Source organism: Somniosus microcephalus, chromosome 11 (genome assembly GCF_052327205.1).
Source record: "Somniosus microcephalus isolate GS21.2 chromosome 11, FLI_Smic_1.0, whole genome shotgun sequence".
Lineage (NCBI taxonomy): Eukaryota > Metazoa > Chordata > Chondrichthyes > Squaliformes > Somniosidae > Somniosus > Somniosus microcephalus.
This window is the reverse complement of record NC_140997.1, coordinates 156,649,223-156,676,182: the sequence shown is the minus strand read 5'-3', so window position 1 is coordinate 156,676,182 and position 26,960 is coordinate 156,649,223. Positions and strand designations below refer to the sequence as shown.

The 26,960-nt window shown below is 49.9% G+C and overlaps 1 protein-coding gene across 2 annotated transcripts in view; it reads left to right on the top strand.

The window, feature by feature from the left end:
* The window catches only part of LOC147110955 (metabotropic glutamate receptor 7-like), a 1,230,052-nt gene that overhangs the window by 908,423 nt on the left and 294,669 nt on the right, over positions 1 to 26,960 (top strand). The window lies entirely within an intron of this gene.

Genomic DNA, 26,960 nt, shown 5'->3' with positions numbered 1-26,960 from the left:
CCCCACACCCCCTTCTCCCCCCACCCTTGCTCCCCACCCCTCTCTCCCTCCCTCTGTCTCTGTCTCCCTCTCTCTCTCTCTCATTCACTCTCTCCCCCCTTTGCCTTCCCTCTCTCTCTCCTTCCCTCTCTCTCTCTCCTTCCCTCTCTCTCTCCTTCCCCCTCTCGCTCGCCTTCCCCCTCTCTCTCGCCTTCCCTCTCTCTCTCTCCTTCCCTCTCTCTCTCTCCTTCCCTCTCGCTCTCCTTCACTCTCTCTCCTTCCCTCTCTCGTTCCTTCCCTCTCTCCTTCCCCCCTCTCTCTCTCTCTTCTCCCCCCCGTCTCTCTCTTCCCCCCCGTTGCGCTCTCTCTTCCCCCCAGTCGCTCTCTCTCTTCCCCCCGTCGCTCTCTCTCTTCCCCCCAGTCACTCTCTCTCTTCCCCCCAGTCGCTCTCTCTCTTCCCCCCCAGTCGCTCTCTCTCTCTTCCCCCCCAGTCGCTCTCTCTCTCTTCCCCCCAGTCGCTCTCTCTCTCTTCCCCCCAGTCGCTCTCTCTCTTCCCCCCAGTCGCTCTCTCTCTCTTCCCCCCCAGTCGCTCTCTCTCTCTTCCCCCCCAGTCGCTCTCTCTCTTCCCCCCAGTCGCTCTCTCTCTTCCCCCCCAGTCGCTCTCTCTCTTCCCCCCAGTCGCTCTCTCTCTTCCCCCCCCAGTCGCTCTCTCTCTCTTCCCCCCAGTCGCTCGCTCTCTTCCCCCCAATCGCTCTCTCTTCCCCCCAGTCGCTCTCTCTTCCCCCCCAGTCGCTCTCTCTTCCCCCCCAGTCGCTCTCTCTTCCCCCCCAGTCGCTCTCTCTTCCCCCCAGTCGCTCTCTCTTCCCCCCCAGTCGCTCTCTCTTCCCCCCCAGTCGCTCTCTCTCTTCCCCCCAGTCGCTCTCTCTCTTCCCCCCCAGTCGCTCTCTCTCTTCCCCCCAGTCGCTCTCTCTCTTCCCCCCCAGTCGCTCTCTCTCTTCCCCCCCAGTCGCTCTCTCTCTTCCCCCCCAGTCGCTCTCTCTCTTCCCCCCAGTCGCTCTCTCTCTTCCCCCCCAGTCGCTCTCACTCTTCCCCCCCCAGTCGCTCTCTCTCTCTTCCCCCCCAGTCGCTCTCTCTCTCTTCCCCCCCAGTCGCTCGCTCTCTTCCCCCCAATCGCTCTCTCTTCCCCCCCAGTCGCTCTCTCTTCCCCCCAGTCGCTCTCTCTTCCCCCCCAGTCGCTCTCTCTTCCCCCCCAGTCGCTCTCTCTTCCCCCCAGTCGCTCTCTCTTCCCCCCCAGTCGCTCTCTCTTCCCCCCCAGTCGCTCTCTCTTCCCCCCCAGTCGCTCTCTCTTCCCCCCCAGTCGCTCTCTCTTCCCCCCCAGTCGCTCTCTCTTCCCCCCAGTCGCTCTCTCTTCCCCCCCAGTCGCTCTCTCTTCCCCCCCAGTCGCTCTCTCTTCCCCCCCAGTCGCTCTCTCTTCCCCCCCAGTCGCTCTCTCTCTTCCCCCCCAGTCGCTCTCTCTCTTCCCCCCCAGTCGCTCTCTCTCTTCCCCCCAGTCGCTCTCTCTCTTCCCCCCCAGTCGCTCTCTCTCTTCCCCCCCAGTCGCTCTCTCTCTTCCCCCCCAGTCGCTCTCTCTCTTCCCCCCCAGTCGCTCTCTCTCTTCCCCCCCAGTCGCTCTCTCTCTTCCCCCCCAGTCGCTCTCTCTCTTCCCCCCCAGTCGCTCTCTCTCTTCCCCCCCAGTCGCTCTCTCTCTTCCCCCCCAGTCGCTCTCTCTCTTCCCCCCCAGTCGCTCTCTCTCTTCCCCCCCAGTCGCTCTCTCTCTTCCCCCCCAGTCGCTCTCTCTCTTCCCCCCCAGTCGCTCTCTCTCTTCCCCCCCAGTCGCTCTCTCTCTTCCCCCCCCAGTCGCTCTCTCTCTTCCCCCCCAGTCGCTCTCTCTCTTCCCCCCCAGTCGCTCTCTCTCTTCCCCCCCAGTCGCTCTCTCTCTTCCCCCCCAGTCGCTCTCTCTCTTCCCCCCCAGTCGCTCTCTCTCTTCCCCCCCAGTCGCTCTCTCTCTTCCCCCCCAGTCGCTCTCTCTCTTCCCCCCCAGTCGCTCTCTCTCTTCCCCCCAGTCGCTCTCTCTCTTCCCCCCCAGTCGCTCTCTCTCTTCCCCCCCAGTCGCTCTCTCTCTTCCCCCCCAGTCGCTCTCTCTCTTCCCCCCAGTCGCTCTCTCTCTTCCCCCCAGTCGCTCTCTCTCTTCCCCCCAGTCGCTCTCTCTCTTCCCCCAGTCGCTCTCTCTCTTCCCCCCAGTCGCTCTCTCTCTTCCCCCCAGTCGCTCTCTCTCTTCCCCCCAGTCGCTCTCTCTCTTCCCCCCAGTCGCTCTCTCTCTTCCCCCCCAGTCGCTCTCTCTCTTCCCCCCAGTCGCTCTCTCTCTTCCCCCCAGTCGCTCTCTCTCTTCCCCCCCAGTCGCTCTCTCTCTTCCCCCCCAGTCGCTCTCTCTCTTCCCCCCCAGTCGCTCTCTCTCTTCCCCCCCAGTCGCTCTCTCTCTTCCCCCCCAGTCGCTCTCTCTCTTCCCCCCCAGTCGCTCTCTCTCTTCCCCCCCCAGTCGCTCTCTCTCTTCCCCCCCAGTCGCTCTCTCTCTTCCCCCCCAGTCGCTCTCTCTCTTCCCCCCCAGTCGCTCTCTCTCTTCCCCCCCAGTCGCTCTCTCTCTTCCCCCCCAGTCGCTCTCTCTCTTCCCCCCCAGTCGCTCTCTCTCTTCCCCCCCAGTCGCTCTCTCTCTTCCCCCCCAGTCGCTCTCTCTCTTCCCCCCCAGTCGCTCTCTCTCTTCCCCCCAGTCGCTCTCTCTCTTCCCCCCCAGTCGCTCTCTCTCTTCCCCCCCAGTCGCTCTCTCTCTTCCCCCCCAGTCGCTCTCTCTCTTCCCCCCCAGTCGCTCTCTCTCTTCCCCCCCAGTCGCTCTCTCTCTTCCCCCCCAGTCGCTCTCTCTCTTCCCCCCAGTCGCTCTCTCTCTTCCCCCCCAGTCGCTCTCTCTCTTCCCCCCCAGTCGCGCGCTCTCTCTTCCCCCCCAGTCGCTCTCTCTCTTCCCCCCGTTGCTCTCTCTTCCCCCCCAGTCGCTCTCTCTTCCCCCCAGTCGCTCTCTCTTCCCCCCAGTCGCTCTCTCTTCCCCCCAGTCGCTCTCTCTTCCCCCCAGTCGCTCTCTCTTCCCCCCAGTCGCTCTCTCTTCCCCCCCAGTCGCTCTCTCTTCCCCCCAGTCGCTCTCTCTCTTCCCCCCCAGTCGCTCTCTCTCTTCCCCCCCAGTCGCTCTCTCTCTTCCCCCCCAGTCGCTCTCTCTCTTCCCCCCCAGTCGCTCTCTCTCTTTCCCCCCCCAGTCGCTCTCTCTCTTCCCCCCCCAGTCGCTCTCTCTCTTTCCCCCCCCAGTCGCTCTCTCTCTTTCCCCCCCCAGTCGCTCTCTCTCTTCCCCCCCCAGTCGCTCTCTCTCTTCCCCCCCCAGTCGCTCTCTCTCTTCCCCCCCCAGTCGCTCTCTCTCTTCCCCCCCCCAGTCGCTCTCTCTCTTCCCCCCCCAGTCGCTCTCTCTCTTCCCCCCCCAGTCGCGCTCTCTCTTTCCCCCAGTCGCTCTCTCTCTTTCCCCCAGTCGCTCTCTCTCTTCCCCCCCAGTCGCTCTCTCTCTTCCCCCCCCAGTCCCTCTCTCTCTTCCAACAACAACATGCCCTCGAAAAAAGCCTCGGCACCGCCGGGCACTCCAGCTATCTATCTATCTATCTATATATATATATATATATATATATATATAAATAAAAGGGTCCGTCCGTCCGTCCGTCCGTCCTTCCTTCCTTCCTTCCTTCCTTCCTTCCGTCTGTCTGTCTGTCCGGCTATACACTCTAAAGTTATAGAGGGTACCTACACGTGCGTTACATCAAAAGAAAGCTTACGATTCCAGAACGGTCACAAGCGTATTTACGTTTTGGCGAGACAAAAATTGCGCCCGCGGTATCCAAAAAACGTTCAAAATTCCGCTCATTATTCAAAATTCTGCTCATTATCCGCTCATTAGCATCAAGTGACGTGAAGGTCAACCAATCGTACGGTCGAGCGACCCGACGGTCGACCAATCGCTGCGTTGCGGGGGCAGTTTCGTCGCGCGTGCGTGCGGGCCGTCATAGAGTCGAGTGACAGGACCATTGACCAATTCTATGCTTCAGTGACCTGACGGTTGACCAATCGGTGCATGTGTGGGCGGGCCTTATCATTCTGAACCGAGGTGAGTGTCAGCCATCTTGAATCGTAAGTTTATTTTTTTTTCCCACTTTCTGTACGTGTGCAGGGGATTTTATCCACCACAAATTTGGTACTTAGGAGCCCAACTAACTCATTATATAATTTGTGTGTAATAAATGAGTCCATTATCTGTTTCATTTCTCCAGGTCTGCTGTCTGCAGGCCTCAGGCCTTCAAGCCTGGGCCTGTCCTTCCCAACCACGTCCGAGCTACGCACCGGCAGTCCCGCTGGGCCCGATTCTGAACCAGCGGCCAGCCATCTTGGTGAAGGCTGGCCACAGGGCCCACAGAGCGTGGGCAGAGGGAAGCGAGCAAGTTACCGGGGGGCGGGGCTCGGAGGGGGAGGGGGTAGCGAGAAGGGGGAGCGGAGAGGGTTAAACCGGCAACCGGGCTCGGCCAGCCGCAATCGGCCGTCTCAACCCGCTCAGGCCCCGTCCCGGTCCCGGAGATCGGGAGGGCGGAGAGGGGAGGAGGGTTACCCCGGCAACCGGCCCTGGCCAGCCGTAATCGGCCGTCTCAAGCCGCCTCAGGCCCGGCCTCGGGAGGGGCGGGAGCGGGGCTCGGGAGTGGGAGGAGGGTTACCCCGGCAACCCGGCCAGGCCACCCGCAATCGGCCGTCTCAACCCGCTCAGGCCCAGGCCGCGTCCCGGTCCCGGAGATCGGGAGGGCGGAGAGGGGAGGAGGGTTACCCCGGCAACCGGGCTTGGCCAGCCGCAATCGGCCGTCTCAAGCCGCCTCAGGCCCGGCCTCGGGAGGGGGGCGGGGCTTGGGAGCCACCCGCAATCGGCCGTCTCAAGTCACCTCAGGCCCGGCTTCGGGAGTGGGGGACGGGGCTCGGGGAGTTGGAGGGGGGGTCGGGGCTCGGGGAGCTTGGGGGGAGCGGGGCTCAGGAGGGGTGGGCCACGGGAGGAGGAGGATTCATATAGGGTGAGGCCGGGTGCTGTAGATTGTTCAAGTAGTTTTGCCAATTCATTTATGTAAATATTAAAGAGTGTCAGTGAGATGGGCGAGCCCTGCATCACCCCCTGCCCCTGTGGGAAGTATTTTGTTTGTTTGTCTCCAATTTTAACTGCACATTTGTTGTTTGTATACATTGATTTAATTACATCATATGTTTTTCCCCCTACCCCGCTTTCGATAAGTTTCAGGAATAAACCGTCGTGCCAGATGGAATCGAAAGCCTTCTGGAAATCTATAAAGCATGCGTAGATTTTGCTTTTGTTTTGATGAACGTGTTTGTCAATTAGGGTCTGTAGGGTGAAGATATGATCTGATGTTCTATAGTTTGGCAGGAATCCAATTTGGCTTTTACTCAAGACATTGTGCTCCTCAAGGAAGTTTATAAGTCTTTTGTTTATGATACTACAGAATACCTTCCCCAGGTTACTGTTTACACAGATGCCTCGATAGTTATTTGGGTCGACTTTGTCCCCACTTTTGTATATGGGCGTTATGAGTCCTTTGTTCCAGATATCAGGGAAGTAACCGACACTCAGAACCAAGTTGAAGAGTTTTAGGATAGCCAGTTTCATTTTATCGTCTGTGTATTTAATCATCTCGCTTAGTATGCCGTCTGCGCCGCAAGCTTTTCCTGGTCGCAGGCCCTTGAGTTTTTCAAATAGTTCTTTTTCTGTTATTATGGAGTCTAGCGGGTTTTGGTTATCTTTTATGGCCATTTCGAGCTTTTCCAGTTTTTTGCATATTTGGTGTTGCTCTGGCCTTAGTGTGTTTTTCTGGTATAATTTTTCAAAGTGGTTTTCCCATGTGTCTCCATTTTGAATGGCCAATTCGTCATGTTTTTTGTGTAATATATTCCAGTTGTCCCAGAAACAATTGGAATCAATGGATTCCTCAATGGAGCTGAGTGTATTCTTAATATACTGCTCTTTTTTGGTTCTGAGTGTGTTTCTGTATTGTGTTAGTGTCTGACAATAAGTAAGGCGTAATTCCTCATTTTCTGGCTGTCTGTGTTTTTGGTTTGATATTTTTCTAAGTTTTTTCCTCGTGTTATGGCAATCTGGGTCAAACCATTTTTCATAGTTTTTTGTTTTGGGTTCTTGCGAGCTTTCAAGTTTGACCTTGTTGCCAAATTATCAAAAATATTGTTTAGGCTATTCACTGCCCGGTTTACGCCTTCTTTATTGTGAGTGTATATGTTATCCAGAAAGGTGTCCAATAGAGCTTGAGTTGATTCATTGCTAATTGCTTTCTGGTATTTTTCCGTGCTGTTTTTGGCCCATCTGTACGATTTTTTGGTGTTGTACAGCTTACTGGGTTGTGTTTCTGTGTTGGTTGTTTCTGTCTTTTTAAGATACATAGTAATTTGACTGTGGTCTGACAGTGTTGTTTGTGGTTTGACTGTGAATGCTCTGAAAGAGGATGGGTCCAAATCCGTAATCACATAGTCTACGGGCTACAGCCAAGAGGTGAGCAATAGGTCGATCTTCCTAGGAGGTCTCCCATGAACCTACCATTGACAATGTACAGACCCAGGCTTCGACAGAGCTGCAGGAGCTGTTTTCCGTTAGTATTTGTCTGCTTGTCGCAGTTATGCCTGTATGGATGGGAAGGGATATCGAAGTGGTTATTTCCGAATATGTAATTGTTTCCCTGATTATTGGTGAAGTCTGGTTCTTCGCCAGTTCTTGAATTGAGGTCACCACAGATCAACACGTTCCCCTGGGCCTGGAATTGGATAATCTCCCTCTCCATGTTGGAGAAGGTGTCCTCTTTAAAGTACGGGGATTCCCTTGGGGGGATATAGAGTGCGCAAATGAAAACATCTTGGGGGTTAGAGATAATCCCCCTCTCAATTTTGAGCCACATGTGGTTTTCGCCCTTTTTTATAAATGTGATGCAATTCTTAAGCTCTGTTTTAAACCAAATCAGTATGCCTCCGGAGTCTCTGCCTTGGGTTACTCCTGGCAATTTATTGGAGGGGACCACCAGCTCTGTGTACCCTTGGGGACGGCCAGTGTGTCCTTCTCCTCTATACCAAGTTTCCTGTAATATGATAATATCCAGATCTTTAGTTTCATCTATGAACTCTGGGGTCCTACTCTTCACGTCGAGCACCGAAGAGCGTAGACCTTGGACATTCCAGGTCGAAATATATAAGGATTTCATGTTAAGTTTGATCTTTTACTATGATAGGTTAAAGAATGATATGTGTTTGTCGTGTCTAAATGGGGGAAAAAAAGATCATCTCAATTGTCTATAAATGCTAATACTACTTGGTTACAATTCATTCTAGTAATTAGTCCTTTAATTTTTTTGTTCATTTTCTGATCCATAAGGCGGAAGTAGATGCTGCTGCACGTCTGCTTAGTGTCTCTTAATGGATTGTCTCTGCCTGAGGTATTGCATACGCCCTGTGCATCTCTCCCTCTGTCTGGCTGGGGGCGGTCCTGTTCCCCTGTAGGACAGGAGTGGTACAGGTCTGATATTGTTGTTGTGCATGGGGATCCTCTCTGGTCCAGGTTGGTGTGGTGGTGGTCTCTGTAGTAGTCCTGGTATGTACCCCGCTGATCTCTGGTGGTCGGGGGGGGGTCCTCCTGGAGTCTGGGTATGGACCCGGTTAAAAGCGATGTCCTTCAGGGCTTTAGCAAAGATCGATATTCGTTTCCTGTGGATGTGGACGCGGTCGTGAAGACATTCCACACCGAGGGTGGAGTGTTGGGCCAGGTGCACGTTGTGTTTTAATTCACAGTCTCTTGCTATGCTGGCATTTATCTCATGAATTGTTTTGCTGTTAAAGTCTGTTCTCGGCAATATTGTGGAAACAGTGATTCTAGTGTTTGGGAATGTATTGCTTGCCTTCTCAATCACTGCTCTGAGCGATGTTGCTACCCCTTTCTGCTGGGCCTTTAGGTCATTTGTGCCAGTGTATTATTATGTGTTGGGGGGAGCCTAATCGGGTTTTGGTCAGCCATTCCAAGGCTCTGTCTGTTGTTGGGCACCGGATCTTTTTTACTATATGTCTAGGGAAGAGTTTTTTCTCCCATAGAAATTTCCCATTTGAGTCTATGAGTATTACGATGTCAGCCTTGTTGGTGTTTACTGTCTGGTGGCTTTCGCCTGAACTCATAGGGTGTGTGTTGGACTGGGGTGGTCGTGTCTGGTGTGTGAGCTCCTCTTGTGAGCGGCTCGCTTGTGGTCCCACAGTGGTGGGGAAGACTGAGCTTCAGTATGCTGGTCGGTCTGTGTGGCACCCCTTGTATTGTGTGTCTGCTGCTGTTGTTCAGTGTGGGAGTGCAGCTGTTCAGTCGGGCTCTGTATTGTCTTATCTCTAGCCTCTGGCTGCTGGTCTAATGGTGCTATCTCTCCTCTATGGCTCTCTTTGTTTTCCTGCCGCTCTTTCACCTGATTCCCAAGTAGATTCAGCTCTCTCCTGTATCTCTCCCTCTCTTGCTTTTGTTCATGTTTCAGTTTAAGGACCCCCTCTCTAAGTTTAACCAGCTCTGTCTCCAACTGGTTAAATTCATCCTTTAGTTGTACCTGGCTGTGTGATCCCGGGGTGTGTGTCCGGTCGGCGCTGGAGGGCTCACTCACTTCCTGGCTAGGCTGCTCTTCTCTTGGTGAGCTGGAAGTGGTAGGGGGAGTATGTGTGGCTTCCTCCCTGGTAATTACGCTGGGGTTAGTCAGCTGCACCATGTGGCTGTGGGGCCCCGGGGTGAGTGTCTGGTTAGAACTGTGTGGCTCGTTCACCTCCTGACCAGGCTGATTTACTCCTGCTGAGTTGTCAATGGTGGGGGGAGTGCGAGTCGCTTTTCCCCTGTTAGCCACTCTGGGGCTGTTTCTTCCCCTCTCAGTTATTTCTTTCAGTGTCTCGAAGGCCGTTTCAAAGTCGTCGAGGTTGCCTTGCAGCATTATTAGTTCCGTTATCGTACATGTTGACAGTTGTGGTTGCACTGTCCGGGTCCCCTGGTTTCTTAATTTTCAGTTTGGACCCATTAGCGGTTCTTTCCTGCTTAACCCTGGTATAGTGTGATTTTATTGCTGTGATCCAAGCCGCTGACTGGCCTGAGTAAAAAATGAGATTACACTTTTTCCCAGTGCTGTACCAGTCAGCAAAAAGAGTTTCTGGTTTTTCTCTCAGCTGCTTCTGCTTGATCGATTTTTTAGCATTTTTTTTGGTGTTGGGGGGAATCTGGAAGAGGTTGCTCTCAGTCGCTCTCTCTCTTCCCCCCAGCCGCTCTCTCTCTTTCCCCCAGTCGCTCGCTCTCTTCCCCCCCGTCGCTCGCTCTCTTCCCCCCAGTCGCTCTCTCTCTCTCTTCCAACAACAACATGCCCTCAAAAAAGCCTCGGCACCGCCGGGCACTTCAGAAGTCTCTTATAAATGGATTACATCACTGGGGGGAGGGGACTGACTTGATAGGATTGATCTTGATGGAGAGAGAGATTTGAGCTAATGTGCATATTTAAAATAGCACAAGGGTTGAAAGACTTTGGTTTTATGATTGTTCTCTGCTGTTGTCAATTCATCACCTTCGCCACTGTTGGAATAAGTAATTCTTCCAGGTAAGATTTTGCCCATTGTGGTCTTCACATGCACAGGTGATTGAATAATTTTTCTAAGAAAATTAGCAGAAAAATCTAATAAAAATTAGCAGAAAAAACCAATAGAATATTAATACCGGTGATAATTCCTTGTGAATTTGAGTTTGTAGAATTGGCGCTGATGTTCAGGCTCTTTCCTCACAAATAGGGAGAAATATAACTTACCAAGAATCAGGTCACACTAGTTTGAGCAGAAACTGTTTGAATATACAACTTGCTTTACAGGGCTGATGATCTAACGGCAGACACCTACTACCCATTTAATGGGCAGGGAGGCCAAAGGCGTTTACTGAGGCGAGAGCACAACAGTGGTTATAGTTTAATGGTCAGAAAATATCCCTCACCTACTCACTAAGGTGACATGTTCCAGCTTTGGTAAATCAAAAACAAATAAGCTCACCAGTTTGCAAATAACACCAGTGTGAATACATCTCCACCCCCTGAAATTCCTGGGGGATTGCTCAGCCAGTGCAGCACAAGCACTGATTTCTATTATTTGACATGGGGGGGCGGAGGGGCGGCGGGGGGAGTCCTTCTGTTACGTCGGATAGTCAATATCACTCTATAATTGGAAGAGCAGTGATGCAAGTGGCTCATGCAGCTTTATGTCTAGAGTTTATTTTCAATCTTGGTCATGGTAGTTTGAGCAGAAACTATCAGAATGTACAGCATGCCCTTTACAGGGTGGGTAATGCAACAGCAGCCACCTATTACCCCTTTGCTTGGGCATGGAAGCCTAAGGCCTTCAATGAGCGATGGGCAAAACACTGGGATCCTGTGGACAAACTGCGTACAAGGTTGATTAGGGATGTGAAACTTAAAACCTGTGAACCTAATGACTAATAACTAGTGTAATGATCTTGAGGGATTGGGTTATGGGAAGGTGCAGTTCTGGCTTGTCACTGAGAAGGGGAGGTGGATGTTGGGTATATAAGGCAAACCCCAAAGGTTCTGTGGAGCAAGAGAGGAAGAGAGAGGCTGGAAAGCAAAGTGTTGATGCAGCGGCTAACTTTTATCATTGTTACTATTATCAAAAACACTCTGCTCTCTCCATATATAATTCTTTGGAGTCTTGTTTGTAAGTAACTGAAGACTCTTCTATGAATCTTCACAGCAGCTATAGTAGTTTGGGGAATCTTGGTGTTGAAATTGCAGTGTGTGAGTATTAACACACCAACTCTTAGGGGGATAAATTGGGTATAGCCCCGCTCGGGGCGCGAGAATTGGCAATGCGCAAATTTTATCGCCAGGCGCAACTTATCGCCACCTCCAGCGATATTGGGTTGCTGCGCCCCTGAAGGTGATTGCGGCGTTAAATCAGGCGCTGCACGGGACTCCTAAGGTGCTAACCTGGCGGCGCTACTCAATATCTGGGCGGACGGGCGCAGCGCAAGTGCTGTCAATAATGGATGACCACGAGACATGCTGGCACCGGCCAGCTCTTAAAGGGGCGGGTCATTTAGGTCCAGCAGCCAGACTCATCGCCCTGTAGGCCTCAAAATCGGCACTGTGCAACCTGAGGCATTACAAACTTTGACCAGATGGAGAGGGTGAGGCAGAGAGCGGAGCGGTTTTCCGAAAGGGCATTGGATGCTTTGGTTGACGCAGTGGAGCGCCGGCGAGCAGTGCTGTACCCTGACAATGGCAGGAGGTCTCATCAGAACGAGTACCGCAGAGCTTGGAGGGAAGTTTGTCAAAGAGTCAACTCCAGCAGCGTGGCGCCCAGGACTCCTGTGCAATGCAGGAAGAAGTTCAACGATCTCACTCGTGTCGTTAGGGTGAGTGGTTTGTTGGCAATCTTCTTCATCCCTCCATCTGCACCTGACTTTATGGCCAGAGGGTGCGCGATGCCCCAATGGCCATCTGTCAGCCAGCACCCATGGCCCTTTCTGGGAACGCACACGCACATACAACGCAGGACATAATGTAAGGGCTGATCCACCATGGGGGGGCATGAGATGACAACTCAGGACATAATGAAAGGGCTGATCCACCATGGGGGGGCATGAGATGACAACTCAGGACATAATGTAAGGGCTGATCCACCATGGGGGAGCATGAGATGACAACTCAGGGCAGCATGTTTCAGAACTTCCCGTCCTTTCTCCTGCAGGGCAAGCTGGCCAGGAACTGGAGGGAACAGATTTGTACTGGAGGGGGCCCTCCTCAGCTGCAGGAACTCACGGACCTGGAGGAAAGAGTCCACCAGGTTGTTGGAGGCCGGATGAGTGGTCCTGTCACCACTGGAGCTGCCGACCCCATTGTGCACAGCGATGGTAAGGTCATCACCTTTTTGAACTCTCTCCTTCCACTTGTTCCCCCCACCAGCATGCTTTTTCAGTCTGGACCAATGTCAGAGTATTGCAGCACTCTTGCATCCCTTGCTGCCACCCTGTCCTTTCGCTAAAGCCACTCTTCAACCTCCCTGCTTTCAGATGCTGCATCACCAGCTCGGGAGCCGGGCCATCAAGCTGCCAGGGACACTGACTCCGGAGGCGACGAGCAGAAGGAAGCCGGACCATCCGTCCCATCCTCAGGCGAGCCAGCCCATCTGCAGACTGGGGATAGTGCTTCCCTGGAAGGGAGCGGGTGGGATGGCTCTGAGGAGGAACCAGTTGCAGGAACCAGCGGCCTCCAGCAGCGCAAGGGGGGTAGGGAAGTTCGGGAGCCGTCTCCCCGGAGGGCGCGTCAGGCCACGATGCCTGCTGCACAGAGCGCAGAAGAGGTGCATCCCCTCGCAGAAATGAGCGCCCAGGCTCGACTCAGGCACACTGAGCTGATGGCTGCAGTTGCAAGGATGCCTGAATCCATCGAGACACTGGCAAGGAGTGTGCAAGACTTCGGGGCAGCACAGGAAAGGATTGTGCAAGACTTCGGGGCAGCACAGGAAAGGAGTGCCCAGGGCTTCGGGGCAGCCCTGGAAAGGACTGCCCAGGGCGTCGCTACATCACTGGAAAGGACTGTCCAGGGCGTCGTGACATCACTGGAAAGGACTGCCCAGGGCGTCGCGACATCACTGGAAAAGACTGCCCAGGGCGTCGCTACATCACTGGAAAGGACTGTCCAGGGCGTCGCGACATCATTGGAAAGGACTGTCCAGGGCGTCGCGACATCACTGGAAAGGACTGTCCAGGGCTTCACCGAAGCACTGGCACCTGCCACGCAAGTGCTGAGTGCTGCCACGCAGTCCCTCGCTGGCCTCATGCAGAGACTGATTGAGGCCACACAAGCACTGACTGCTGCCACCCTCGATGGATCAGGCAGGATTACCCGGGGCCCTTGCAGCATCACAGCAGGCCAGCAATCTGTGGACCAGCCGATTGGTCCGCATGCTGCGGTGCTGCCCCGTCAGAGTGCCAGTGTGTCGGCCGACCACGGAGCAGGTGTCCGCTCTCAGGATGTCAGCATTCCTGATGCCAACGCTGGCACGTCTACACTGTAGCTGCCATCACCTGCAGGACTGACTGCTTCCACCCATGCCCATTTGGAGCAGTCAGCATCCGGCCCCTCCAAGCCCGGAGTCCGTCCAGGCCGTCCCTCAGGGGCATCTGTGCTTTCAGACAGTCAGCAGGCGTCCCCCAGCCTTCATGCAGCCACTGGGGTCCCATTACGGAGGAGCTGCAGGGAGGGAAGGGGCCGTTCTCGCAAGAGAAGTAGATCACCATCAAAGGGGAAAGAGTAGAAGGTGCTGCTGAAACGTCCTATTTCTAGAAATCAAGGCCGTGGATGTTGTTCTGAATGTTAGTCTTGTTTTGGAGTCGCCCGGGTGTGCGAGTCACGTATGTGTTAGTTTGTTAGTTAAGCTTTCTGTTGCCATTGCTTTGTCATGTTGGAAGGAAGCACAGTTTTCAAAATAAACAAAACATTTTAATGTCATTGGCCATGTCTGCTATTTACAATCATTGTGGCCCTCATAGGCTTTTGGTTATCCAAATGGTTCCATTCCTGGTCTTCGAATGGCACCAAGCAGTCCGTGAGAGGGGCCTAGAACCGACTCCTTATCAGCCTCAGACGGACGGCCCTTCCAGTTTCTCGGACCCTCCTGTCTTGATCCTCCTCCTCCCCCTCCTCCTGCTCCTCCTCCTCCTCTGCTGGCCCTTCAATGTCTGCTGGCATTGGCTGGGTGCGCAGGGTGGCGAGGTTATGGAGCATGCAGCAGACAATGACGAAGTGGGAGACTCGCTCTGGTGAGTACTGCAAGGCTCCTCCCGAATGGTCCAAACAGCGGAACCGCTGCTTCAGCACGCCGATTGTGTGCTCCACAATGTTCCTCGTCGCCTGATGGCTGACGTTGTAGTGCTCTTCTGCAGGGGTGCTGGGCGTCCGGAGAGGGGTCATCAGCCATGGGCACAGTGGATAGCCCTTGTCGCCGAGAAGCCAGCCTTCTGGGTGAGCCGGGGCCTCGAAAAGGTCAGCGACTGAAGTCTGGCGCAGGATGACAGCGTCGTGGCTGCTGCCTGGGAACTGTGCATTGACCGCCAGGATCAGCTGCCGGTGGTCACAGACCAGCTGCACATTCAAGGAGTGGAACCCCTTGCGGTTGCAGAACTCCTCAGGATTCTGTACAGGCGCCCGCAAAGCCACGTGCGTGCAGTCAATGGCGCCCTGCACCATGGGGAAGTCTGCTATTGCCGCGAAGCCCTCTGCGCGCTCCCGCTGCTTCTCCGGTGTCACATTGAAGGATATGTACTGACGCCGCCTTTTAAACAGGGCATCTGTAACCTGCTGGATGCAGCTATGCACCACAAACTGGGATATGTTGGCAATGTCCCCAGTTGTTGACTGGAAGGAGCCGGTCGCATAGAAATTCAATGCCACTGTTATCTTCACAGCCACCGACAGAGAGGTCCTGCACCTTATCTGCGGCTGCAGATCTTCCTGAAGCAGGTGGCACAGCTCAGTCACCACCTCCTTTCGGAATCGCAGCTCCTAACACACTGCTCCTCCGACATGTTGAGGTAAGAGAACTGCTGCCTGAATACCCTGGCAGCGTAAGATCTGGTGTGGCGACGTCTGTTGGCCCCCCTCCGTCTGGCCATTCCTGGCCCTCTCTCCCTCCATCCCTGTGCCCTTTCCGGATGGTCGAGCAGCAGGACGTTCCCCTCCAAAGCAGCCCCCATAATAGGTCAGCAGAAATTAAATAGGGTGTAAACGCTCACCAGCAGCAGGGTGATGGTATGAAGGCTGAAGGTCCTCTGGCAGCACTGGGTCACTAGTGAAATGGCTCAGAGTTCAACTTTGCAACTCTGTGTAAATCTCAAATAAGTTGTACTCCCAAAATGGCTGCCGCTTTTATACCAGTGCAGTCCCCTTTAAAGAGCGCCCCCCTAAGCCCGAGAGCCACTGGGGAACGTTCCAGGAAGCTGTCCTTATTAGCGCCGGTCGGAACAGAAGGGGGCGCCACTGAATTTCCGGTCCGGGGCGCCAAAAAGGCGTTGAACACTGAAATGACGTCATGATCTGCCTGCGCCCGCAAGCGGGCGCTAAGATTTAGCACTGGCGCTAAAAGCCCACTCAATATGGCAAAAGGCGCTGGGTTCACTGCGCCCGCCCGAAAATTGGGTAACGCCCCAATTGTCGGCCTCTTTAGGCGCTAATCGCTGGCGCTAACTGTAGTGTATGTACCCGTCTACCTTTAAGAGAACTATTGTATGTAACCGTTCACCTTTAAGAGAACTATTTTAGGTGTGGCACTACTTTGTTTGGCTTCTGTATACGGTAATACCGACGGTGACCACACCAGTATATAAGTGTTGTGCCAGGAGTTATTGGGCAGATTCGCCCTGACCTTCGAATAGTAAAGTCCTGTTTTAAGTTACTCTTGGAGTCTGTGTATTAATTAACTAAACAACCCACAGACTTTACACTAACAACCAAATTTTTCCCCCTTAATGTACTTGCATGAAGTTGCTTTGCCTGCTATTTTAACTGAGGTGTTAATTGGTAGTACATAAATATTTGCACAGCATAATTTCAAAGTCCTTGTTTTTAATATAAAATACTTGCTGTAGAGGCCAAGGGTCATTGCAAGCCTCACCAGTGAAATGTTGCTGCTAGGAAACCTTGCTGAAATTGGATTACACTGTCACAGTCCTCAAAAGGATGTGAGGTGAGAGCAAAGCGCTGAACCACAACAAGGTTGCCTTTTGATTCTCTTTGCAAAGAGACTTTGAAGGACGTAAGGGATATAGCCTACTGTGGGACCTTGCAGCAAGAACTATAGAGGAATCAAGCTTAATGAGATCTCTGTACTTTCTCTCCAAAACCAGCTTCTAAGAGGTTTATCCCATTGGAATGGTTGTCCTTATCCAATTCCTTCATTTTAAGGCATACCATCACTGCACTGTCTTTAGACTCTGAAATGTGCTCATCAAGCGATTGCATTAGCAACCAGATCATGGTCCATCAGACTGCCAGACAGGTAGTCGGCATGGCAACCCGGCTCCCTTGGCACTCAAATATCCCTGAAGAATTCACTATTGAATCTGGCCATACTTTCAATTACATTTCATAGGTGTCCATTAAAATGCCACTATATAGGAAAGAATAAAACATGGATTAAAATAATTTTTTCTCTAACAAGCTTTTTTTGTGTGTTTTTTTCTCTCTCACCAATTTTCTCCCCTCCCTCTTTTCCTTGAAGTCATTGACTCCCCCTACTGGGACATGGTTCCACAGGTGGTAGTTGCTCACCAGTTAATCGCCCAAGTGGCCATTAGTCACATGTGAGCCTCAACAGTGAGTAATGGTAAGCTATTCTACCATGGAGGGGGCGAGCATCCTATCTAACCTTGACCCTGCCCACACGTGCACTTCTAGCAGCGGTTGCTGATGAGTGAGCTGGAATAGGAACCCTGGCTACTTTTCTCCTCCTTGTAGTTTATCAGGAATAATACCAGCGATGAGGAACTCCAGTTATGTAGAAACACTTGAGATACTGGAACTATTGCCACTGCAGCAGAGAAGGCTAAGAGGAAATTTAATACAGTTTTTTTTAAATGATGAAGGGTTTTGATAGAGTGAATTGGGAAAGGTTATTTCCTTTGTTTGGGACATCATTGAGGAGGAGTCATCAAATAAAAATAACCACAAAGAGTGTGAGGAGAAAGGTTAGGAGAAATGTCCTGATGCAGAGTGTTGTTGGCGCATGGAATGCTTTGCTACAGGGAATAGTTGAGGCAGAGGCTTTTGCATCTTTTAGGGGAAAGTGGAGGAAGGGAAAATGCAGGATTATAGGGCGAGAGTTGTAGGGGGTGGTGTGTGGTTGGTGGTTGGCGCGTACGCCCAGTCAGTTATGCCTCTGACTGTTTGTGAGCGGTTCGAATCGCTCCCACGCCCCTGGGTTCTAGACACCGGACTTAGGTACAGGCAGCGATACAGAAAAGACTCGAGTAGACAGGTGGTTTGGATGTAAGCAAAAACCAAGATTTTATTAAACTGAAAAATAACAGTCTTACGAGAGGTTACTAGTATAAAATTACAGGCAAATACAAATAACTATACTTATACAGGGAATGGGGAACACACGGCACATCGAGGGAAAACAACTATCTTAACAATCCCCTTATCCTTATCCCACCCCCTATACCTAACTAGATAAAGCTATGAGGGGCCAGAATTTATGCTCACCAATCAAAGATCTGCTGAATTCAAAACAGCGGTGGGGCTTGGGGTTTGCTCTTTGTGCTCTCTGGAGCCTGCCATCATCACGCGGCCTCCGGGTGCTGCAAGGGCGTTGTCCAGGTACGAGTACCCCAAAGTTAAAGTCTCTGCTTGGGTACTTTTCCTCGCAGGGATGATGGTTCCTCTTCCTCGGCCGACAGTTTGAGTTTGCATGAAGATAGTCGCAGGTCAGCTGGACTGAAGGCCCGATTATTCGAAGCTTTTCTTCAATCGTCTTTCCATTCGTCTTCTTCACCACCTCGCCTCGTCGCATCCCGCCTCGCCTGGCCTGGTTTTTCCGCAATGCTGGGCTTCCCTGATGGAATGGGGAAAGCACGGGCAGTGGCCGGGCGGTAAGCGCGGGACGGGGGAAGAGTAGTAGCCATGAGGGTGAGGGGCCGGAGCAGGAGCCGGGAGCAAGGGCAGAGAGCAGAGAGAGAAGGTTGCCAGTGGGCCTACAATTATACTTCTTCGGATGGCCCTTATCTGCGCGCCAAATCAGGTTAGTTCTTTGTCCCAATCTTGGCAGGCTATTTTAAACAATGGTAGCAATCTACACTAACTGTTTTTAGATGGCCAGTAATTGCATCTACTGGCCTGATAATTGACTTGTTTTGTTATTAATACATCTTAATGGGCCTGTCCAGCCTCGATGGCTTCCTTAAGCTGTTCCCGATTATTTATGCAAACTGCTTGATGGCCTTAACTATAGGCCTAACTGGGTTTTGATCTGTCTCCGATTTGGTCTAATGCATAATTCAAAGTCCTGTCTGGTTTTCAAAATGCAAAGTCTCTCTTCACAGAAACTACAGCTTTGGCTTCGATTTCTCCACAAGCTGCCTGTGCCGCAGAGTCCAAGTTTTTAAAATCTCACAGACTTTCTGCCATGAGGCGCGGATGTCATCTTGGGTACCCTTTTTAATTAAAATGTCCAGGGTCCCTTTTGTTAATAATAACCTTTGGGGAAATGTAGAAATTTTGCAAATCTTACAGAGTAGAGCAATTGGACTAGAAAAGAGCCAGCACAGATACAATGGGCTAACTGGCCACTTTCTGTGCTGAAAAGCTCTATGATTAAAGCTCTTATGATTAGATTCATAGAATCATAGAATTATACAGAGCCAAAGTAAGCCATTTGGCTCATTGTGCCTGTGCCGGTAGAACTATCCAATTAGTCCCACTTCCTTGCACTTTCCCCATAGCCCTGCAAATTTTTTCCCTTCAAGTATATATCTAATTCCCTTTTGAAAGTTACTATTGAATCTGCTTCACCACCCTTTCAGGCAGCGCATTCCAGATCATAAATGTGCAAAAAATGTTTCCTCATGTCGCCTCTGGTTCTTTTGCCAATCAACTTCAGTCTGAGTCCTCTGGTTACTGACCCTTCTGCCATTGGAAACAAATTCTATGTTCTTCTTAATTAGATAACACTTTTTTATAAACTGATGTCCTTGAATGAAAGTAGACTTCCTTTATCCAGTGGCCCCTTTTGAGTTATAGATTTAATTTGGCCTGACAGTCATCAGTTAAGAAAAGTATAGGAAGCCTTTCTGTATTGACCCAAGAACTGCCCACAGCATCAACAGAATAAGTTTTAACTTCATTCTGGTGCAGCCTGACCACCTAGAAAATAATGGATTCTGCAACCCACTGAGCTGTTCTCTGTTGAGTAATGGTCTTCAATTTGCAGATCACCTTTGTTCTGTCTGAGCAGCCTACTTAATGCTCAATGAATATCAACAAACCATTACTTCCTTTCGACATAAGAAGCCTGCTGTGTATCTTTAGCACCGTTGTATCCAGAGATAAATGAAAGTCGGACACAATTTTAAGCAAAATGAGAGCAGTGGTCAAAATGACTGGTGTGCCTGAGTCCCAAGGTAGTATCAGCCTGACTTCAGAACACAGAGTCACCAAACCCTATGTACTAAAGTAAGGGTAAGCAGAGGAACAGCCCTGAGCTCTATTGTCTTTATGAGCTCGAGCTTGAGGTGTGTTTCTCAGAAGGACCAGAAGTTGAGGATTGAGAGAAACCTCGGTGGTCAGCAGCAACTCCTTCCAGTGAATTTCATTGACATTTTGGGCCCTATGACTGAGGTTGGAATAAGCTTCACCGTTCAGGAAATCATTAGTAGATGATGCAAAGCACAAGTATAGCAATTGGTCACTGAGGAAGACCCTTAGAAACTCTTTCAAGTCATGAAACTGTGTGCTTGCATCAACTGGAGTCGAGGGCAAATCCAGAATCTAACTAACCAACTCAGAATGTGGGAAACCTAGTTGTGCCTCGGTTAAAGGGGCAATGCCAATAATTTTGCCATTGAAAACAATCCAAGGGGCAACCAAACCTATTCCAAATGTTATGGAAACTTTATGCAAAATAATAGCTGTGGGTACAACCCAGAAATTGTGCCTTGAAACTGCGCCCATTTTGCAATGTCATGTTACGCCCCAGAAGTAGGCGATCTTTCAAGCCGCGTAATTTGATTGCGCCCAGATTACGGGTGCATGTGGGTGTAAATGCGGAGGAAACTGCAGATCATTGTGTTTACAGTCAGTAGGATTTATTCGTGTTATATTATTTCATTTTGTTCCCTTCAGTCCAGCCATGGCATTAGTTGAAATATGCAGTGCAGATTGCATTATTCAGGATGAAAGATTAAGCCGCACCACCCTTCATTTGACCTAATAATTTAATGACAGATACATCTGGGATAACATGCTGGATTTAATCTTTTTTTTGGTTCAACAGGTCTTCAGAAAAAAATAGACTTGAGGTTTTACCCATACCAGCACTTAATTGATCAGAGTATAGCCAAGTAGCAGTTCCATTTTTTACACTTGGCACACTACAGTGCTCATATCACACAAAGATGAATTGTTTAATGGTTATTAGCATCAGTGCCAGCTTGGTGCTAATGACAATTGATTATACCCAGGCCCAATAATTGTACTTTGTCCCGTAACACATACAGAATTCAGCACTGTTGTTAGTCGATGGAAAAGAAACTCGGGCGCGGTGTTAAATGGGCGGCTGATTCACAATTGCCCGTTTTGCGCAACTGCCCAAGATCAACTTCACCGCCCCCCCCACACCCACCCCTGTGTTTACAGGAAATTTCATAAAATCTCACTAAATCCTGAAGGATACAAAATGGCAACAATTACGGGCACTTGTAACATGAGATGATGATTAACTGAATGTCTTTGAAATTAAAGCTGTCACAAAATAATCAAAGTGCTACCAGGAGCCAAGTTAAAGAGTGGAAGGGACATGATTCAGACAGTCTTTGACCGTCTACAGGATTGAATCAAATTCTTTTTGCACCTATTTAATCTAAATTAGAAATAGGCTGTTCAGTTTATTAAATTATGGTATGCCTATGTCACATGTGTTCAATGGTCAATACCTCGCCTAGTCAAACCTATTTATTGATTTCACAGACAGAGGATAGTACAGCAACCCCTGTATCAATTTGTGGTAATCACTAGAAGGAATTTTCTCCTGCCTTTATTGCTGGTATTTCCTGATGAAAATGAGAACAACATTTTTGAACCTCTCTTCTCTTTCCGGGATAGATTTAGTTTGCAATTGAGGCACTTGGTGGACTCCATCAGAATAATCTAATTGCTGTGTTACTTTGAAACAAGGCTTATCACAGAGCGCTTATTAAAAAAAAAAAAAAAAATTTGCTCATAATGCTTGATTCAAGAAATATGTCTTTTTAAAACACATATCTGAGTAATCTTGACATTTCATGTAATCGATAAACCCAAATTGCTTCATATTTTTCTTAAGAGTTGCATTAAACTGCAGTATGTGCGATAGTAATAACTCTTGATTCCAGAGCAAATAAATTCATAGTGGCAACCCCTTAAGTCTTTCACCTAATGTGCTTACAGAATCAGACTGATTTGATTACTGTCGACTTACCCAGTCATTTGTAAGCCAGTAATCAACAAGGATATAGTGCAGGGTCACAAATCAGGTGCCATTCACTTTGAAACTGTTACAATTTAATAGATCTGTCTAGCATAATTTCAGCTGCAGGTGTTTTTTTTAATATAGAGCATTAATTACACAGAGTAGACAATCGTGGAAAGAAATGCATTTTAGGAAGTTAATGAAATTACTTTTGGAGTGTGCTTGTGAAATTAAAATTCCAACTTCGAGTGCTTCACCATGAAGTGCTCTCTTTCGGTCCAACTTAGTCACTAAGCAAAAGCCAATTTTTTACTTGAAGTACTAAATGAGCTGGCAGTTTGCAGGACGTTTCTTTTCTACTTGGGCCTTATTTCTCAGCAAAGCAACAGTCGCTGTTAAGGTGTCGTGTTTTTCTGTTCTGTAGCTATTTAATTCCACTCTCTTGTTTCATATGGCAGCCTCCCAAATTATCGTTCAATTACACTGCATATCGCACGCCACACTAAAGAGCTTTCAGTGCCGAGGTAGTGCAAAGTGAGCAGCATAACTGCAGCCAGTTTGGTAACTGGCGTTGGGTAGGAGGAGGTCTCGCCTCACTTTGGCTTCTAATCCAACTATTTGCACTTTAAAATTTAATGCATTTATAGAGATCTTTAAAATTTCAAATTAATGATCTTTACGCAATCATTCTAATTACTCACGGTCAGAGATCTACTTTTACCCAGTTTGAAGTGCTGTTCATGTGGCTCGATACAAAGGCTGCAAGTTTACGAACCTCGGAGGGTCCAGTGCGGGCGATGTTGGTGGCGGGTCCTGACCCCGCTGCTCTATTCCGGCCTCTGAAATGAATTTCCCCTGATTAGGCTTGTTAGGCCCGCCCAGTTTCCTGGCCAATTAGAGGAGGTGGGTCTGGTGACGTCATTTGATGACGTGTCATCAGCTGGTTTCCTTAAAGGGACCATGTCAAAATTTATTTTGACATTTGTGCTGTCAGTGTTCTGCAGCATTGAGGTGCTGCAAACACTGACACACACTGCACAGAGGTGCACCCAGTCTCTCCCATGACTCCCTCCATATGCTTATGGAGGGAGTCAGAGCACACAGGGAGGTCCTCTTTCCTTCTCATGTGCAGAAGAGACCACCCCAGGAGACCAACACAGCCTGGTTGCACATTGCAGAGGAGGGCACAAGCAGGGATGTGGTCAGGAGGACCTGGGTGCAGTGGTGAAAACCTATTATGTCCGTGTATAATTAAGACACGGACTGCAGGAGTTGGTTATAACAGGTCTTTACTGAATGGAGGCAACCTGGAACTACTATGCAAATGTTACTACACAGGCTTATATACAGGGGTGGTCACTACTGGTACTGCAGTATACAGGGGCTGCAGAATATAGTTCCTTCTGCAAAGTACATACACTACAATCCCTCCCCTTTTAGCTAAACAGTACATAACATTCGATTAACAATGAAATAACATATTTACAATTACAGTTGCTAGATACATTAGTTGAAGTTAAGCAATTATAAGTTCAGTCTTTGAGGAGGCTTCCTGATTCTGTCTGGATAACGCCTCTTTGGGGTATCAGGTTCTTCTGGCAAAGTTGAGTCGGGATCAATGTCGTTGTTTGGTTCGTCTGCTTCCAATATCACCGATTCTGAGGTAGATGCAATTGGTACTTCGGTTTCATCGCCAGGTGTATCAGATCGTGGTGTGGAGTTGACGTTTCCCAGTGACTCTAGAATCTGGTCAGCATGGCGTCTTACAATGCTCTCTCCAACGTCCACGGTATACATTAGAGGTCCTTGTCGTGTACAGATCGTTCCTGGCTGCCATTTCTCTGTGCAGTAGTCCCGGGCCAAAACTGGTTGACCTATCTTAAAACTCCTGGTCGGCCTTTCATTCATATTCTGAAACTGCCTGTTCTCCACATCTCTTCTGATGTTTGGCTTAACCAAATCTAAGCGGCATCGTAGTCTTCGATTGAAGAACATCATGGCTGGAGTTTGGTTGGTAACCGCATGTGTCGCATTCCGGTAGGCAAACAAGAAGTTATCCACTTTGTGCTGCAGGGGTATATCTTCATTACACATTGCCTTGATAGCCTTCTTGAATGTTTGAACGAACCTCTCGGCCAATCCATTAGTGGCTGGATGATATGGGGCGGATGTGTAATGCTTAACACCATTGTTCTTTAAGAACCTCCGGAACTCTTCAGACACAAACTGTGGTCCATTGTCGGAGCAAATCTGTTCAGGCAGCCCATTCCTGGCGAATATGGTTCGTAAGACTGTGATAGTTTTTTCTGTGGTGGTTGAGGACATTTTTATTACCTCTGGCCACTTTGAATGTGCATCCACCGTAATTAAAAACATTGAGTCCATAAATGGACCAGCAAAATCAATGTGCACCCTTTGCCATGGAGATGAGGGCCACTCCCATGGATGTAGAGGGGCTTGTGGTGGGGTGTTTTGGACCTTCTGGCATCCTGTACAGCTCTTCGTCATCTCTTCGATTTCTCTATCGATTCCCGGCCACCACACAAACGCTCTGGCTAAGTTCTTCATTTTTACCCCCTCCCAGATGACCCTCATGAAGCTCATTGAGCACTCTATCCTTCAATTTGGGTGGAATTACTACTCTGGATCCACACATCAAGGTTCCTCTGCACACTGACAGCTGTTCTCTTCTCGGCGAGAATGCTGGCAGCAGTGGTTTGCCATGTGCTGGCCATCCCTTCACCATTAAATCATAGACCCAGGAGAGTGTCGGGTCATTTCGTGTTTCCTTTTCTATGTTTGCATTCGTCACCGGGAGACATTCGACTATGGTCGAGTGGAATATCTCCACTGGATCCACTGCAAGATCTTCTTCCACCGTCGGCAACGGTAGGCGCGACAATCCATCAGCATTCCCATGCTGTTTAGTTCCTTTGTACTCAATGTCATATTGGTGTGCCCCTAGGAAAAGGGACCACCTCTGTAGCCATTGTGCTGTCATTATCGGTACGCCCTTCTGAGGGTTGAAAATGGAGACAAGAGGTTGATGATCAGTAAGTAGAGTAAATTTCTGACCGTGCAGGTAGTGATTGAACTTCTTCACCCCCCACACCAGGCTGAGGGCCTCTCTGTCAATCTGGGCGTAGTTATGCTCGGCTGAAGTTAACGAGCATGACGCAAAAGCTATCAGCCTCTCTGAACCATCAAGGAATTTATGTGACAGTACCGCCCCAAAGCCGTAGGGAGGCGCATCACACGCCAGTCTTATCGGTAGTGATGGGTTGTAGTGAGCCAATACTTCTCTTGAAGTGATTAGGTCCTTACTCTTCTGAAAGGCCCGCTTACATTCATCGCTCCATTTCCATGCTACTCCCGTTTGTAGTAGGGCGTTCAGTGGGTGCAGAATTGTGGACAAATTTGGCAAAAACTTATGGTAGTAATTCACCAATCCGAGGAATGACCTCAGTTGCGACAAATTTTCAGGCGCTGGAGCCTTAACTACCGCTTCAATTTTGTCAGGGGACTTATGTAACCCCTCTTCATCAATCACGTGGCCACAATATGATATCTGTTTCTTAAAAAACTCGCACTTGGGGCGATTGGCCCGTAGCCCATGTTCACGTAATCTAGTGAGCACCTGCTCTAGGTTGGCAAGGTGTTCACTGCCATCTTCACCTGTCACTAGGATGTCGTCCAAGTAACACTGAGTCCCCGGAATTCCTTGCAGGACTTGTTCCATCGCTCTTTGCCATATCGCCGGAGCTGATGCTACTCCGAATACCAGTCGATTATACTGGTAAAGACCTTTGTGAGTGTTTATCGTGAGATACTTCCTAGAGGATTCTTCAACCTCCATCTGCAAATATGCTTGTGCTAGGTCAATTTTTGTAAAACGCTTCCCTCCAGATAGCGAGGCGAAGATATCTTCTATCCTTGGAAGAGGATATTGTACTGTGTGAAGGACTGGGTTCACCGTCACCTTGAAGTCCCCACAGATGCGAACCTTCCTTGGCTCCTCAGACTTATTGTTTAACGTTTTCTTCATGACAGGAACGATGGGTGTCGCCCACTCGCTCCAGTCTACCTTAGATAACACGCCTGCATTCTCCAGATTCTCCAGCTCTGCCTCGACAGCTGGGCGAATTGCATATGGTACCGGTCTTGCTTTGAAAAACTTGGGAATTGCATTCTCTTCTGTTTTTATCGAGGCGGTTACGCCTTTAAGAGTTCCCAGTTCTTGTTGAAATACCTCTTTGGCGTTAGCTAAGATTGTTGACAATCGTCCAGGAGTGACGTCGTCATCCTTTTTACCAGCCACCGTCAGTGCCTGAATGGAGTGCCAGTGTAAACTTATCTTTCTGATCCATTCACATCCCAATAACGGTGGTCCACCATCTTGCAGTATGTACAGATACAATTTCTGTATTTCCTTGCCGTTGTATTCGACAGGCACCCTTATTTTTCCTCTGGGGTATACTTTTTGCCCCGTATACGTCTTCAAGACAATGGATGTCTCTTTCAAGGGTATGTGTGAGAATAGCCGCTCGTAGTCTCGTCGATTCATGAAGGTTAGAGCTGATCCTGTATCCAATTCCATTTTGACTTGGGACCCTGCTATCATGAGGGTGACCCAAATGGTTCGGTGATCCTCTTTTGCGGTTACGTTGTGAAGTTTGAGACAGCTTAGTCTCTTGTTCCCGGATTCACTATCGCTCATCTGGTCTTCGGAACTACTGTCCGTCATCTTTTGTACTTTCCTGTACGGTTCCTTAGTAGCCTTTTTGTTGTCGTTGGTCTTCTTCCCAGACCTGCAAACTCGTGCAATGTGTCCCATCTTTCTGCATTGCCTGCATATTTTGTCCTTGGACCAGCAGTCCTTCTGGTCATGGGTTGTTCTGCCTCAGCGATAACATTTTGCAAATCCCCGTGTCATTTCGTGGGTGCCGTATTCCTGTGGCTTTTGCTGTATTTCCGCAGCTCCCCTTGCTGCTGCTTCGTACAATACTGCCACGCTGAAAGCCTTATCTAGCGTCAGCTCTTTCTCTGAGAGTAACCTCTTCTGGGTTCCTTCACTCAGGAGTCCACAGACAAATTTGTCCCGTAAGGTATCTGCCAGTCCTGCTCCGAACTGGCAGTGCTTTGATAGCTTGCGTAGTCCCGTAAGGTAATCAGCATTGCTCTCATCTTTATGCTGATTTCTCCTGTGGAATTTAAATCTTTCTGCTATCAGCAGCGGTGTAGGATTTAGGTGTTCCTGTAAGATAGCAACAATTTCGTTAAAACTCTTTGCCTTCGGTTTGGCTGGAGTAATCAGGTCCCTCAATAGGCCGTACGTTCTTGCGCCCATTAAGTTTAGCAGTACCGATGCCTTTTTCTCATCGGCTACTTCGTTTGCCTCGGAATATACCTCGACTCTTTCCACATACGTGGTCCAGTCTTCTATTGCATTATCGAAGGCAGTGATATTGCCAGTCTTCGGCATCTTGGAAATCTAAGATGGCGCCTCCCGCGCTTTGCCTTCTTCCCCGATTTAACAAAATGGCGCCTCCCGCTCTTTGCCTTCTTCCCCGCTGGATTAAGATGGCGCCTCCCGC